Consider the following 12,040-nt stretch of genomic DNA (forward strand, 5'->3'; position numbering starts at 1 on the left):
GGTCTGCAAACTGCCGCATCTTCTCCCACAGCTGGCTGCTGTCCTTCCACACAGCTTCACTGTGTGTCACTTGGGGAGATTCATCTGCAGCTTTGCCGGTTTGAATTGTTCCTTCTGGATGCCTGTCCCTGCCACTGACCCCAGAAGGGGAGAAGGCAATCACAGCGCAGACCAGGCACTCTTCTCTCCCTCCAAGAGTTACACAATGCAGCCAAAGACTGAGGTTTTCTGCCAAAGTGACCTCTCCTTAATAACCTGAAGTACTTAATAAATTATCCTAAGTACTTAGATAGCAATGATATTTTATGAGTTATTTCATGATTACTGTTAGGAAAAATGCATATTATCAGAATTAATGTAATGTTACAAACTCTATGCATAAAAGTTTATTGTCAACAATCACTTGTGAAAGATTAGTTTTTGGTGGTCACGGAAACTTAACCCCCCTAATTCCCATAGATTCAGTGTTACCAACATTATGTTTTTTACTTTCACTCCACTTCCTAGAATGTTATTATCCCTACAAAAGCTGAGGACTGATAATATATATTGTATACTGTACCTATTTATGCTGGTTCTCTCTAGCACTGTAAATACCTTATAGAAGCTGAGACTATTTCTTATCTAAACTTTCCATCTCCCCTTTTTGGCAAAAAGCTCTACATACAGTAAGTGCTTACTATTTGCTTGACAGATGATCAAAGAATAAACTAACTTTGCTTATTTTGTCACTACAGAGTTGCTCATACCCTGAAATCACCATGGACTTTATCATACCCTATAAGTACCACCATTTTGTCTGAAAGCCATTGTTTGGGCAGGCAGGGGTTAACTCTCAGATCTATAGGAGTCAGGAGCTCCAGTCCAGTGGTGGACTGACAAGACCATCTCATGTTCAAAGCTGGTCCATGTGAAGACCATAGACCATCAAGCACCAAGATTCAAAAATGTGGAACAAGGTCAGGGTCATGGTTCAGAGAGAGAAGGTCAACAAGCTGAGAAGCAGCTGGAGGTCTAATGTGAAGGGAGAGTATTTCCTAACAGTGTATCTATGTATGCCGGCTCTCTGTGATCTGCTAAGGCCAACTTGCTCGGTACCTCGCTTCCTCTGAGCCACTGGCAGAGAGTCTCTGGGATCAGATGGGACAAGCTTCTGACAGGTTTGCTCCTTCAAGCAGCAGAAGAGGACATGACAGCCTGTGCTGGCCTGCCGTTAAAAGGATGTTACTGTGATGCACACACAGAATTCAGCAAATTGTCTTCATGGATGGACCTCAGTTCAGAACCTGTTCTTCTCTATCTTCTTCTGACCCTGGTTTGTCCTCAAATCCTCTTGCTCATTTTAGTCTCATTTCCATTTTCCTGTTCCTGTGGAGGAACCTAGCTTTGACTCTCCTTTTTTATATGGTATTTTTTCCCAATTATGTGTAAAGACAATTTTAAAAACATTTTTTATAAAATTTTGAGTTCCAAATTTTCTCTCTCCATCCTTTCTCTCCCCCCTCTCTAAGACAGTAATTTGACGTTTGCCTCTACTTCTGCTGATCCCCTGACACAACGCCTCTGTCTCCTCTCTAGAGTTTGATCTTGTAACTACTCCAAAGAGTATGACTTATGATGTATCCACACAGTGAAAACTATGAATATCTATTGTTCAGACCAAGATAGTTATATGGAAACATGCAGGGCTCCTTCATCATACATATACACTCACACACCTGAACATTACAATCTATAATTCTGGGGCTCATTCATTATCTGCCTTATATTGTCTGTCCTAGATCCCTTCCAATTCTGAGTATCTATAATTTTATAATATTTTGAAAAACTCTAGGAGGTAGACTGGGCAGGGGGGAGGCAGGTTGCTAGTACCCTGTGAGATTACTTTCCACTCCACCCACACACATAGAGAAATAGACAGATCTTTCAGGCACCTACTTATCTACATGTTATCTTCCCCATTAAAATGTGAACTTCATGAAAATGGGAACTGTGTTTACCATTCTTCTTATCTCCAGCTCTTAGCACTATGCTAGCCACATAGTAGGCACTTAATACATGCTTATTGACTGACAACTAGATGGTACAAGTAATACTATCCCCATTTTACACATGAGAAGCTGGGGTTCAGACCTTGCCCAAGCTGGCAAAGCTGTTAAGCTGGGACTCAAAACCAAGTCATCTGAAGGTCAAGTCCAGTCTTCTTTCCATGATGTATTGTCTACACTGGAATTACATTCAGAATTTCACATCTCCCTCCCAGGGTTGTTGTGAGGATGGAATAATTAATGTAATATGATTTGAAAATTTTAAATTGCCATATACATCTGAGCTATTGCTGTTGTTTTGTAACTAGAACCAACTCCCTTTTTCCCTAGGAGTTGGAACTTCCGCCAAGGCACTGTTTTCTCTGGCCCAGGCAACACATAGGGTTCTAGATCACCATCTCCTGCCACAGCCAATGGATGAAAAGTAGTTGAGAGTCTCTCAAAGTGAACCTATTTTTCTAACTCCTCTCATCAGTTCCTTTTTCATTATATTAAAATGAGCTTCCATCCTTTCCATCCTGTTACATAGCTCAGAGATAAAACAATACTTCCCCTATGCCTGTACCCATTGTGATCCTTCCCCCTAAGCTCTCCAGGTCCTGGAAATGCTTAGAGTAGGAGGGGGTGGTTGGCGCTGTCAAAAACTATCCAGAGGTGGAGTTGAATGATGACTAAAAAGAAACCAAGAGGACTCGTAGTTAAGAGACACTAGTAACCTTGGAGAAACCCACATACAGAAGTGGGACTGAAAGCAAATGAGCTGGGGTCAAGAAAATAGAGGCAAGGAGTTTAGATAATCCTTTCTAAGAGTTTGGCTATGAAAAGGAGGAGAGATGAAGGAATAAAGTTTGAGGGGAGATAGGGTCAAGCAAAACGTTTTAAAGATAGGCAAACCCTAAATGTTTTTAGGCAATGGGAAAGGAGGCAGTGGAAAAGGAGAAACTGAAGAGGAAAGAAAGAGGGGGAACGTGCCAAGGGGTAAAATCTGGAAGAAGTCAACAAGCATGGGCAGAATCAACAAGTTGGGCTTGGCCAAAGGGTCCCCTCTTCAGCAAAGACTGGAGGACAGAATGGGAGGGAATGCTGAAGGGGACTTGTAAGGCGTGGAATAGGGGAAATGATGGAGTCTCTGATTTCTCGGGAAAGCAGGAGAAAATGTCCTCTACCGAGAGGAAAGGAGGGGGAGTTGCTGTAAGAGTTTGAGTTGCTGTGTTGGTCCTTCATGCCGAAGAAGACCGTGACATCAGAGAAATGATGATAAGACTTGCATTTAACTTTGTTTTGAGTGAGAGAGGGATGTGCAAGGTCACCAGTCTCACTTCTCTTCCGGAGCCATCTGGATCCAGTGACCAGATATTCATCAGGATGACTGGAGATGGCTCAGGATGCAGTGGGATACCTTGACCCACACAAAGGTGCACAACCTTGTGCAATGCCAACCACTCCCTATTCAGTTCCAGGTCACAGATGCAGATCAAGGAAGGGATCTATGCTTAGGTGATGGCATTGTAGGGTGAGCAGCTGTTGTGGGCCCACGCTATGCAAGTCCAGAAGCAAGCAGAGGCTGAAGGCTCAGACCTCAGGAATAGTCAGGTCTCATTTTCAGCCTCCAGCCCAGACCAAGGCCTGCAATGGAATAAGCAAGGCTTCTCAATGTGCCGACAACAGCTGAATCCAGCAGTAGTCTAGTGGAGTTCCAGATAGGTTCAGAACAGTCCTGTGGAGACCATGCAAGAGACAATCAAAGAGGGACAGCTAGATGGAACAGCGGATAGAGCACTAGTGTTGAAGTCAGGACCTGAGATTAAATCCAGCCTCACACACTTAATAGCTGTGTGAATGGGATTGCCTCTAGGACCAAAAAAAAAAAGTCAGAGAAGAATAAAAGGATTACTCCTCCAGACTGGAAAGGGCCCTATTGACATCAGATAACAAAAACCTGTGGTAAAACCACTCAGCAGAATGTCTTCACCATTTTCTCTAGCAGTGTTCAGCAGCAAAGGGGTAAGTGAGGCTTGGGTTTGGCCAGGAATGACTGTCAATAGGTCAGAGAGGCAAAGGAATGAAGGGGAGCTGGTCGCTACGTACAATGAGGATTGTAAAGGAAGGTAACTGAGCAGGAATGATACACTTGGAGAAGAGGAAAAGGGATGGTGAGAAAAGCCCTATAATTGGTTTGATCTGAATGGCGTCCTTCAAAGGGAGCCTCTGAGACAATGCACGTCTCTCACCTACTCTTCCAGGACTCCACAGCATCTTTCAAATGTTTCCCCTTCTCCAATTAATCTAGGCCGATGCCCACAAGAATACTCCTAACAAATGCTTGTCTAGTCATATCTCCCATAACTCTTCTTTATAAATTCTCTGAACCGAACCGGACAATCAGTTATTCCCAGACTTTGTCTGGACCTCTTAAACCTTGTGAGTTTATACACGACCAGAATGCACTTTTCTCAACTTTGTAGTGGAGAGGATGATAGTTTCATCACCTACTTATTAGCTGTCACAAACTTTCTTAGTCCGCCTCCCCATCTGTAAAATGAGGATAATAATAGCTCCCACTCTGCAGTTATTGCAAAGATCAAATAGCATATTAAAATGCCCTGCAAACCTCAGAGCACTACACAAACACTAGCAATTATTAGCTTTGCCTCATGAAATCCTTTTCAAGGTCTGTCTCCAGAGCCTTCTCGGGTGCCCCCAACTACATACCCATCCCCAAATCTTCCTTGAGTACTTTGTATAGCTCTCCCTTTGACCTTATCACAGCATTTAGCTTGTGTCAGATGTCAGACCCATAATGTAAACAGATGGTGAGCTCCTTAAAGGCATGGACTATGCTACAGGAGGTTTTTGAGCATGGAAATGGCCTGGTCAGAGTTAGGCCTTCAGAAGGTCTTTTGGCAAATGAGAAAGATGATTTGGAAAGTTCACAGCTTGACTTTTGAGACTCTAGTTCTATCTATGCCTGAATCACAATTCCTTTCTACAACATCCCAGACAAGTGGTCACATCATCATCATCACCACTGACATTCAGCTAGCACTTACTATGTGCCAGGCATTGTGCTATATCGCCAGGAGTTGTCCCAGTGCTTTGCACATAGTAGGCACTTCTAAACATTTGTTGAATTATTACCCATTGCTCCCCTTCTTTTGCTATACCCTGAAATTTACACACACACACACACACACACACACACACACACACACTACCACTACCACCACCACCACCACCACACCTTTGCTCATACAGGTTCACAGCTGGAAGAGATCTCCAAGGCCATTTAGTCCAATCTATAATTGAATAGGAATTCCTTTCTATGACATCCTGGAAAAGTGGTCACAAAATAATACAATAATAGCTAATGTTTATGTGGTGCTTACTGTATGTCAGGCACTGTTAAGTGTTTTACAAATATTATCTCACTGATTCTCACAGCAACCCTGGGAGGTGCTATTAGTGTCCTCATTTTACAGATGAAGAAACTTAGACAGAGTTTATGTGACTTTCTAAGGGTCCCACAGTTAGGAAGTGTCTGAGGTTGAATTTGAACTCAGTTCTTGGGGACTCCAAGCCTGTTGTTCCATCCACTGAACCACCCAGCTACTTAGTCTCTGCTTGATATTCCAAAATGCAGTAGAACTTCCTAGATGACCCATCATACTTCTAGACAGCTCCAGTTTTTAGTAAGTGTTCTGAGTTCTTGTTTGGTTGGTTTGGGGATTGTTGTTTTTTTCCCCACTGCTCTGGATCTTCCTTTCTAGGGCCAAGCAAAATAAATCTAAGCCTTCAGCTTTTTGCTAGTCCTTCAAGATTCTTAAGAAAAGCTCTCCTGTCCCTCCTGGGGACACTCATCCAGCTTGTCAAAGTCTCTCCTAAAACACAAGGCCAGAATTGTTCAGTATTAGGTGATCTATAAAAATACTAATTTTCTTACAAAGAGTGACTTTTGTCACAAGGGAACAACTATCCAGGACACTTACCCAGTAAATGTGAAGAGGATGTGAGGCAGATTGAGGGCCAAGAGTGGGACAGGAAGGAGGTCAGAGCAAGCACCATCAAGCATCTACACACACACACACACACACACACACACACACACACACACACACACACACACACACACACACACACGCACACCCTCTCCCTCTGTCTCTCCCTCTGTCTGTCTCTCTCACTCACTCAGTGGGGCCTCTTAAGTTTCACTCCTCCCATTCCACCACCACCCCTATAGGCCTCTCTTAGAGAGATAACCCCTACTCTTCTACAACCTAGCTCCCAATACTGAAGTTTCCTTGTCTGTAAAATCAGGGGGTTGAACTAGATAACCTCTGAGGTACTTTCCAGTTCTAAATCTATGATCCGAAAAATTCTGTCTTCAGGATATTCTAGCCAGATTGGAAGGACTTGGAAGGAGAGAGGAAGTCAGATCTGAGGGCACAAATGGTGATCTGCTCTTAACCTGCTTCTGGGGTCAGCTATACCAGGCCTAAACCACAAGGAGACATCAGACGGGCAAGGGTGGGGAACACATGGGAAGGGGAAGAGCATAAACTAACTCTCTGACCATCCCCTTTTCCCTTCTTTCCCTAAGGATTAACCTGGGACTTGGAGAGCTAAGGCTCACTCTATCATTCACGGGAATCAGCCTTGGTCCGCTGTCTCCCTCATGCTGCTCCTCACAGCAGCCTCAGAAAAAAAGCAGAGAATCAAATGCTTACAAGGAGGAGGGGGAAGTATCTAAGGGACAGATCCCTGGGAGCAACCCAGTCTTCCTTCCCTTGGCTTGCCTGAAAACCTAGAACCCACCCCTAAAGTCTTTCTTTCCTCACCCACTGGATAACTCTAATCTTAACTTCTGCCCTAACTCCTGCTCCCCAAACGGTCTATCTCCCACTGCTACTCCTTTTTCCTGTCCAATGGGGCTATGTGCTATCTTGTCAAGGGTACAAGGCAAGCCTTAGGCCTGGGGGTACGGCAGGGCCTTGTGAGCTCTGTGTCATGAGGCTAGAAGTTGGTTAGTCTCAGGCCCAACCATGGGTCTATGGCCACAGGGAGTGGAGGGTACAGGCTGGCAGGGCAGTGAGACATGGCTGGCTTTGGTGGGAGCTTGCCTCTGCAGTTCAGCTTTGGTAACATGCTTCCTGGAAAGCTGGCCTACTCTAGGACCTGCACCAGTGGGAAGTGCTGCCATCTAGCTAAGTATGGTCATCAGAACTGTTTATTTCTGTGCCAAGTGCCACCAAAGGTGAGCTTCCATGCCCCTAGTTCCAATTTTTCCCAGCCCCATCACAGCTCCTAACATTTCTCCTGCCCTACTACTACCTCCTTAGCCTACTATACCCAACAGCCCATAACGCTCAATTCCAACAAACTCCAATTACCCATACTCTATCTCTCCCCACCCCCATAAGGTTTTAGGCACTTAGGAAGACACTGTAGCATAATGGAAAGATTAACTGATTTGGGAGTCAGACAACAAGCATTTGTGTCTAGGCTTTGTTGGTGGTTGGTTGTTGTCCTTCATTCTTGAAGAGAACCGAAATGACATCAACATGCTAGAGACAAGTTTCAGTGTGTCCAACTGGCTGATCAGACCAATACGAGCTCAGAATGCTGTACCACAGGTGGGGCACAAATGGTTCGTGTTAACATTTGGGGTGGATATTTAAAGTTGTACATCTTGTGTTTCCTTTGAGCTGCTTCAATTCTGCTTTGCTCACAGAAAATTGCACCATTTTTGATGTGGGCACACCATACTGAGAGGCTCTGTGCCAGTGTCTCCCATGTCACACATCAACTCTAAAATTCTTAAGGGAGACCCTGAGAATGTCCTTGTATCACTTCTTCTGACCACTATGTGAACATTTGCCCCGTGTGAGTCTGCCATAAAACAGTTTGGCAAGTGTACATTTTGCATTCAAACAACATGGCCAGGCCATTAGAGTTGAGCTCTCTGAAGCAGAATGTGAATGCTTAGCAGTTTAGTTTAAGTAAGGTCTCAGTGTCTGGTACCTTATCCTGTCAGGTGATCCTCAGAATCTTCCTAAGATAATTCAAATGGAAGTTATTCAGCTTCCTGGCATGGCACTGGTAGACAGGCATACAACAATGAGGTCAGCACAACAACTCTGTAGACCTTCAGTTTCGTGGCCAGTCTAATATTTCTTTTCTCCCATACTTTCTTTAGCATGATGTTTTCAGTCATGTCAAATGCTTTCAATGAGATTGAACATGGCATCAAAGTCAGCTAGTGCACTGAGGGTAAATCCTTCCAATTGAAAAGGCTACAAGCCAAAACCAAAGTGGAGGGAGTGTTGGTGCATGATTTTCTGTTTGCAGATGATTGTGCACTCAATGCAGCCTCTGAAGCTGAAATGTAACAAAGTATAGATCAATTCTCTGCTGCCTGTGCTAATTTTGGCCTGATAATTAACACCAAGAAAACACAGGTGCTCCAAACCACCATACCATCCATATGTGGAACCATCGGTTACAGTAAATGGAGAAGTTTTGAAAGCTGTGGATAAGTTCACTTTCCTTGGCAGTGTACTTTCCAGGGATGTACACACTGATAATGAGGTTGATGCACACATTGCCAGAGCTAGATCCCCCCTAGCTAGTTCTATCCTATGAACTTCCCCCATAGCACCTAACCCATCAATCTCCAAATGCAAGAAGTCTCAATGACCCCAAAAGACCCTAATAATCACACTGTGCTCCCCATTGTCCCCAAGCCCCTCCAATGACAGCAGCAGTTCGTGAAAACCAATCAACTAGCATTTATTAAGTACCAACTACATCAATTACAGTAATAAATGTTCAGGATACAAAGACAGGATATATTGCCTGTTCCCAAAGAAGTTATATTCTTTCTGGGGAAATAGAGTGAGAGGGGGAACCAGGCTCTGGAAGGATCAGGAAAGGTTTCCTGTAGGAGGTAGTATTTGAACTAAGCTTTGAAAGCAGCTATGAGTCTAAAGGTGAGATCCAGGAGTATATTCTGGGTATGGGAGATGATCATGCAAAAGCATAAGAAATGGAATACTGAGCATAAGGAACAGCACAGAGATCAAGTTGCTTGAACATAAGAGTTCATGGAGGGAAGGAATGTGAAATAAGCCTGGAAAAGTAAACTGGTGCCAGACTGGGAAGGGCTTTAAACACCAAGTAAGGGAGTCATTATTTTATCATACCGGCAAATTGGGAGTCATGGGAGTTTTCTGAGCAGTGGAGTGCCAGGTTAGACCTATACTTTGGGAGTATCAACTAGGCAGTTGTGTGTGGAAGATGGGTTTGAAGAAGAATGGAAGGGAGGCCAGGGGAGAAATGACAAGAGCCTGCATTAGGCTGGTGGCTGTGTAAGTGAAGAAGTCAATGAAGCAAGAGGTGCTGGGGCGGTAGGGAACTGTCTAGACTTGCCGAATGATTGGATATGAGGGAGAGTGAGGATCAGAGATAAATGGGGTCCCCTCAGCAGAAAGAGGAAGTCAGGGTGATGGAGAGCTCATGAGTGCTATATTCCACCACTTAAGACCCAGACTCCCAACTCCCCTTGCCTGTTGGTTTTCTGTTCATTAACCTGTAAGTTTTGCCAATGGGTTTCCCTTGTCAAAAATTTTAATTCTAGGCTCTAATGTTAGCCTCATATCCAAGTCAAGAGCAACTGTCTCATCTTTTGACTCTTCCCCTAAAATAGGCCGAATACCCCTGGAAGGTCAGTTACTTATCCCATCTGCTAGATGCCTGGGCCCCTAAGGAGACGGTCTGAGCGGGGCTGGATATTCAATACCTCATATTTGAGAGTGCCCAGGAACACCTGGGGTGATGGTGGGAAAGGAGACAAGGATGGGGATCATGCTGGGGGGGCAGCCGGGACTGCTTTGAGCCGCATCCCCCAAACCTCTCCTCTTCCCTTAGACCATCATGGCTAAGGCACTGAGGGCATTCTCCTTAGGCAGCTGAACAGAGCACTGGGCCCCAATGAGCCTGATTAAATGGTAGAGTCTCCATAGCTTCCCCTTTCCAGTTGCCAACCACCACTTCCCAGAATGTACCATTGTAATCAAATATTTGACCTAGGAAGGCAGATTCTACTTGTTCTGCTTGATGTGAAGAGGACAGAACTATAAGCAATAGGTAAGAGGTTCCATCAAGCAGATTTTAACGTAAAATAATAAAAAATACCTTAACAACTAGCATCATTCCAAAATAGAAAGTGTCATCTTGTTGTGATCTAGTGAGCTCTCCTTCATGGGAGACAGTCAAGTGGAGGCTGGAGCTGAGAAGGCTCTCAGGGACCATCTCATCCAAACCCCTAACTTTACATGGGACACTGAGGCCCAGGACAGTTAACTGCCTGGCCCAAGGGTGCACGCAGGCTGAGCAGCAGAGCTGGGACAGGAGCTCTGGCTCTGACTCCAAATCCAAAGCTCTTTGGCCAAGTACCATACCACCCCTCCAACAGGGTAGGATGAGGTTTGTGATTCAGGGAGAGGTTGGACTGAAGTACTTTTAATGTCACATTCAATTCCATGATTTTAATAACAATAACCTGACAGATAAAGAGTAGCTTTTATAATTTCCCAAAGCTACTTCTCAATTATTACCTCAACTGACTCTTTTCTAAGGAAGGAGAGTAGATGTTATATCTGCATTTTTCAGATGAAAAAACAGGCTAAAAGAGTCTCTTAGTCATAGCAGCAGAGAGTATTGGATTGGGAGCCAGCCCAAGAGTCAGAAGGCTAGGACCACCATGGGTACACAAGAGGGCAGGAAATGGGCATCAGTGAAAATCATGCTGACTTTGGAATCAGAATCAGTTCAAACTCTGGCCCAATTGCCTGTTACAGATGTGACTCTGGCCTCAGTTTCTTCATCTGTATAAAATGTGGAGGGTGTTAGATGGCCTTTGTGGTTCTTCCAGTTCTATATCTATGATGCCAAGGTCACACAAAGGCAAAAGCAGGCCTAGAAATGCAGATCTCCCTTCACCTGCCTCTTTATTCCCTGTTCTCAATCTTCCACCACACCACTCCCAATTCAATTTCCTCACTTTATCTATCTCCAGTTCCTGTATGACCCTCCAGAGGTGTGCAGAGAAGTCAGCTCAAAAGTGCTCTAGAAAGCCACCATTAAATTTTCAGCGAGGGCATTTTTACACCTCAGAAAGTGGCAAGTGCTACAAATAAGGGCTTGACTTATTTTGTCAATTGTCTGGACTTAAAAAAGTGGTAGAGAAAATATTAATAATGCTGATTAAACTTAAAAGTGTCCTGTGTATATTTTTTTGGGAGAGCTGGCTGTTAAACACTTTTCAGCACACCCTTACTCTTACCCAGATGGGACCAGGAATCCTAACTCCTATTGAGACCCTCTGCCCTAAACCTGGGATGAACAGACCTGATCATTCTCACTCTGCTCTCAACACAATGGCCAGAGCATCTGCTAAACTAAGGCTTTCCCCCAACACCTTCTCTTTTCTCTTTAGTGTCTTCTTGGGAAGACCTTGTGTTTGTCCCTCCTCTCCCCCCATCACACCACCACACTCCATGCCACACCACCGATTCCTCCAGCTGCCTCCCCTCAACATACCTTACCTCTCTGGAGATCCAGGACCCTCCATACAAGATCCAGCAGCCTGACCCACGCCCAACCAAAATACAATCCTTTGCCAAGACAAAAATGCTCCAGGCATTGTCCCACACCTCCCGCAATTCCCATCTTGTGGGGTTCCCCCATCTTACAATCCCAGCTCCCTAAAGTCTCTCTACATCCACTCTCCCCAGCTTCACAAATCCTATTTGTCCCCTCCCCCAGGCAAGAACTACATCTCCCAGCAGCACCTGCTCTGGCCAAGGGAAGAAAAAAAAAAAGTTTGGGCCAAAGCATTCCTGGAATTTGTTTCCTGCCTGAGGGAGGGAGGGAGGGAGGGAGAAATCAAGCGGGGTGGGCAGGCAAAGAGAAGAGGGGAGGGGGCGGCCAGGGGC

The 12,040-nt window shown here is 44.7% G+C and overlaps 1 long non-coding RNA gene across 1 annotated transcript in view; it reads right to left on the reverse strand.

Annotated features, from left to right (window-relative positions):
- Window positions 1-11,976, reverse strand: part of LOC140499565 (uncharacterized) — a 57,214-nt gene extending 45,238 nt beyond the window's left edge. The window contains exon 1 of the long non-coding RNA XR_011965482.1: window positions 11,646-11,976. This is a non-coding gene — a long non-coding RNA (uncharacterized lncRNA). The remainder of the gene's footprint in view (window positions 1-11,645) is intronic.
- Between the last annotated feature and the right edge of the window lie 64 nt (window positions 11,977-12,040).

Source organism: Notamacropus eugenii, chromosome 4 (assembly GCF_028372415.1).
Source record: "Notamacropus eugenii isolate mMacEug1 chromosome 4, mMacEug1.pri_v2, whole genome shotgun sequence".
NCBI lineage: Eukaryota > Metazoa > Chordata > Mammalia > Diprotodontia > Macropodidae > Notamacropus > Notamacropus eugenii.